The sequence below is a fragment of the Triticum dicoccoides genome, chromosome 4B (assembly GCF_002162155.2).
Source record: "Triticum dicoccoides isolate Atlit2015 ecotype Zavitan chromosome 4B, WEW_v2.0, whole genome shotgun sequence".
NCBI lineage: Eukaryota > Viridiplantae > Streptophyta > Magnoliopsida > Poales > Poaceae > Triticum > Triticum dicoccoides.
In genome coordinates this window covers 629,935,320-629,940,718 of record NC_041387.1, presented here as the reverse complement: position 1 = coordinate 629,940,718, position 5,399 = coordinate 629,935,320, and positions in this window count along the sequence as shown.

Sequence of the window (5,399 nt, the reverse complement as noted above, 5' to 3'; positions counted from 1 at the left end):
TTTTCCAGTTTTTTTGTTTTGTTTTCTGCATTATTTATTTTCTTTTGTTTTTTGCTTTATTTTTTAATTCTTTTTTCTTTTAGTTTTAGAAAAATTATAAACTTTCTGTTAGTGCCATTAGTTTTCAAATTTGAAAACACTTTTTTTTTGTTTTCTTTCTTGCTTTATTTATTTTATTTTGTTTCTACTTACAACAAAATACTTATTGTTGCTATTTTTAATTATTACGAGGGCCGAACCATAAGACATTAAAGCATTTCAAATGAAATATGAAAAAGTTGAAAGTTGGCATGGTATCATAAATTCACCCACATAGCATGTGCATGTACAAAACGGACAATGGTATCATACTCGTGTGTTACAAAGTTGGCATGGTATCATCATAATAGTTGCGGGAGAAAGTCTTCACTTTTTCTTCGCTTGTGTCATTTGCTTATTGCGCCGTAACCATGGATAATCTTCATCGCTTATCAGGATGCTGGGGTCAGCCTTGACTTTGAAGGGAGGAATTTCATGAAACTTTTCATAATCTTCAGACATGTCTGTCTTGCCCTCCACTCCCACGATGTCTTTTTTTCCTGAAAAAACTACGTAGCGCTTTGGCTCATCGTATGATATATTCGCTTCCTTATCTTATCTTTTTCTCGGTCTGGTAGACATGTCCTTCACATAGATAACCTGTGCCACATCATTGGCTAGGACGAACGGTTCGTCAGTGTACCCAAGATTTTTCAGATCCACTGTTGTCATTCCGTACTGTGGGTCTACCTGTACCCGGCCTCCTGACAGATTGACCCATTTGCACTTAAACAAAGGGACCTTAAAATCATGTCCGTAGTCAAGTTCCCATATGTCCACTATGTAACCATAATATGTGTCCTTTCCCCTCTCGGTTGTTGCATCAAAGCTGACACCGCTGTTTTGGTTGGTGCTCTTTTGATCTTGGTCAATCGTGTAAAATGTATTCCCATTTATCTCGTATCCTTTCCAAATCGTAACAGTCAAAGATGGTCCACTGGACAACAAGTACAGCTCATCACAAACAGTGTTGTCACCTCTCAGATGTACTTCCAACCAACTGCTGAAAGTCTTGATGTGTTCACATGTAATCCAGTCGTCGCACTGCTTCGGGTGTTTGGGGCGCAGACTGTTCTTGTGTTCATCGACATATGGGGTCACCAAGGTAGAGTTCTGTAGAACTGTGTAGCGTGCTTGAGACCAAAAATATTCATCCCTGCATATTATTGAGTCCCTTCCAAGCGTGCCTTTTCCAGTCAGTCTCCCCTCATACCGCGATTGAGGGAGACCTATCTTCTTAAGGCCAGGAATGAAGTCAACACAAAACCCGATGACATCCTCTGTTTGATGGCCCATGGAGATGCTTCCTTCTGGCCTAGCGCGGTTACGGACATATTTCTTTAGGACTCCCATGAACCTCTCAAAGGGGTACATATTGTGTAGAAATACGGGGCCCAGAATGACAATCTCGTCAACTAGATGAACTAGGACGTGCGTCATGATATTGAAGAAGGATGGTGGGAACACCAGCTCAAAACTGACAAGACATTGCACCACATCACTCCTTAGCCTTGGTATGATTTCTGGATCGATCACCTTTTGAGAGATTGCATTGAGGAATGCACATAGCTTCACAATGGCTAATCGGACGTTTTCCGGTAGAAGCCCCCTCAATGCAACTGGAAGCAATTGCGTCATAATCACGTGGCAGTCATGAGACTTTAGGTTCTGAAACTTTTTCTCTGACATATTTATTATTCCTTTTATATTCGACGAGAAGCCAGTCGGGACCTTCATACTAAGCAGGCATTCAAAGAAGATTTCCTTCTCTTCTTTGGTAAGAGCATAGCTGGCAGGACCTTCATACTGCTTTGGAGGCATGCCATCTTTTTCGTGCAAACGTTGCAGGTCCTCCCGTGCCTCAGCTGTATCTTTTGTCTTCCCATACACGCCCAAGAAGCCTAGCAGGTTCACGCAAAGGTTCTTCGTCACGTGCATCACGTCGATCGAAGAGCGGACCTCTAGGTCTTTCCAGTAGGGTAGGTCCCAAAATATAGATTTCTTCTTCCACATGGGTGCGTGTCCCCCAGCGTCACTCGGAACAGCTAGTCCGCCGGGACCCTTTCCAAAGATTACGTGTAAATCATTGACCATAGCAAGTACATGATCACCGGTACGCATGGCGGTCTTCCTCCGGAGATCTGCCCCTTTGAAATGCTTGCCTTTTTTTCGACATTGATGGTTGGTCGGAAGAAATCGACGATGGCCCAGGTACACATTCTTCCTGCAGCTTCCCAGGTATATACTATCGGTGTCAAGTAAACAGTGCGTGCATGCGTGGTATCCCTTGTTTGTCTGTCCTGAAAGGTTACTGAGAGCGGGCCAATCGTTGATGGTCACGAACAGCAACGCCTTTAGGTGAAATTCCTCTTGTTTGTGCTCATCCCACGTACGTACACCGTTTCCACTCCACAGCTGTAAAATTTCTTCAACTAATGGCCTTAGGTACACATCAATGTCGTTGCCGGGTTGCTTAGGGCCTTGGATGAGAACTGGCATCATAATGAACTTTCGCTTCATGCACATCCAAGGAGGAAGGTTATACATACATAGAGTCACAGGCCAGGTGTTGTGATTGCTGCTCTGCTCCCCGAAAGGATTGATGCCATCTGCACTTAAAGCAAACCATGCGTTCCTTGGGTCACTTGCAAACTCATCCCAGTACTTTCTCTCGATTTTTCTCCACTGCGACCCATCAGCGGGTGCTCTCAACTTCCCGTCTTTCTTATGGTCCTCACTGTGCCATCGCATCAACTTGGCATGCTCTCTGTTTTTGAACAGACGTTTCAACCGTGGTATTATAGGAGCATACCACATCACCTTCGCAGGAACCCTCTTCCTGGGGGGCTCGCCGTCAACATCACCAGGGTCATCTCGTCTGATCTTATACCGTAATGCACCGCATAACGGGCATGCGTTCAGATCCTTGTACGCACCGCGGTGAGGATGCAGTCATTAGGGCATGCATGTATCTTCTGCACCTCCAATCCTAGAGGGCATACGACCTTCTTTGATGCGTATGTACTGTCGGGCAATTCGTTATTCTTTGGAAGCTTCTTCTTCAATATTTTTAGTAGCTTCTCAAATCCTTTGTCAGGCACAGCATTCTGTGCCTTCCACTGCAGCAATTCCAGTACGGTACCGAGCTTTGTGTTGCCATCTTCGCAATTGGGGTACAACCCTTTTTTGTGGTCCTCTAACATGCGATCGAACTTCAACTTCTCCTTTTGACTTTCACATTGCGTCCTTGCATCGACAATGACCCGGTGGAGATCATCATCATCGGACACATCGTCTGGTTCCTCTTGATCTTCAGCAGCTTCGCTTGTTGCAGCATCATCGTGCACATCGTCTGGTTCCTCTTGATCTTCAGTAGCATCACCGTATTCAGGGGGCACATAGTTGTCATCGTACTTTTCTTCTTCGCCGTCTTCCATCATAACCCCTATTTCTCCATGCCTCGTCCAAACATTATAGCGTGGCATGAAACCCTTGTAAAGCAGGTGGGTGTGAAGGATTTTCCGGTCAGAGTAAGACTTCGTATTCCCACATATAGGGCATGGACAACACATAAAACCATTCTGCTTGTTTGCCTCAGCCACTTCGAGAAATTCATGCACGCCCTTAATGTACTCGGAGGTGTGTCTTGAACCGTACATCCATTGCCGGTTCATCTGCGTGCATTATATATAATTAAGTGTGTCAAAAATCATGACAGAACATCATGAATAGATAATTAAGTGACCAAATTAATAGAAATTCATCATCACATTAAAACCAAAGTACATACATAGTTCTCATCTAACAACATAAAGCTCTGTAGAGCATCTAAATTAATTAAACCATACATTGAAACTATGTAAAATATTTCAATGCGAACACAAATGCGATCATAATCGCAACCAATGTAACAACTGATCCAACGGCATAATGATACCAAGCCTCGGTATGAATGACATATTTTCTAATCTTTCTAATCTTCAAGCGCATTGCATCCATCTTGATCTTGTGATCATCCACGACATCCGCAACATGCAACTCCAATATCATCTTCTCCTCCTCAATTTTTCTAATTTTTTCCTTCAAGAAATTATTTTCTTCTTCAACTAAATTTAACCTCTCGACAATAGGGTCGGTTGGAATTTCCGGTTCAACATCCTCCTAGATAAATAAAATCTATGTTACGTTGGTCGGCATAATTGTCATAAACAATAGATGAACCAATAGTTATGAAAAGATAATATATACCACATCCGAATCATAGACAGGACGAGGGTCGACGGGGGCGGATACCAAAACGATCGCATTATATAAGATGCAATAATAAAAGTAAGAAAATTATACAAGTATCTATATAAACATACAAGTAAGAATTTTTTTTCCTTTCAGAAAGAAGATAAGAACAAGAGGCTCACCACGATGGTGCCGGCGACGAGATCGGTGCGGGCGATCGATGGCGGTGAAGACGGGGACGGGACGTGACGGACCGCTAAACCTAGACAAATATTAAGGAAAATGGAGCTTGGAGGTCGAGCTTGGAGAGGAGAAAGCTTAAGTAGTGTGGCTCGGGCATTCCATCGAACACCTCGTGTGCATAGGAGGTGAGCTAGAGCACCACAAAGCTCTCTCCTCGCCGTCCACGAAAAACAGAGTAGTGAGAGTGCTCTGCTCGCGGGGTATATATAGGCAATTAATTGGTCCCGGTTCGTGGCTTGAACCGGGACTAAAGGGAAGCCTTTGGTCCCGGTTCAGGCCACCAACCGGGACCAATGGTGGTGGGCCAGGAGCAAGGCACATTGGTCCCGGTTCGTCCCACCAACCAGGACCAATGGCCCACGTGGCCCGGCCGGCCCCCGGGGCTCACGAACCGGGTCCAATGCCCCCATTGGTCCCGGTTCTAGATTGAACCGGGACTAATGGGCTGACCCGGCCTGGACCATTGCCCCCTTTTCTACTAGTGATATATGCCTCATCTTGTATGGACTGCAGGATGACCTGCTGTTCCGCCATCTTGACAGCTTGGGCGGCCGCGAACTCCGTCTCCACGTCCTTCATGTTGAAGCCCGAAGCAGGCGCCAGCTCCTCCTACGTCTGCTTCGCCTCGTCTACCTTTGCATCCGCCATCTCCATAGGAGACGGTTGCTGCTCCTCTTTCTCCTCCTTCTCTGGTTTCGACGAGTCCGAAGGCAGGCTGGTAGCGATGCGGGCGGCGCGCCTCGCCCAGATCTCCTCAATCTGAAACCGGCGCTCCGACGTGAGCATAGCATGCGTGGTCTTCTTTTTGCCGAGCCATGGCGTAGCCGGAGGCCGTGGGAAGAGCG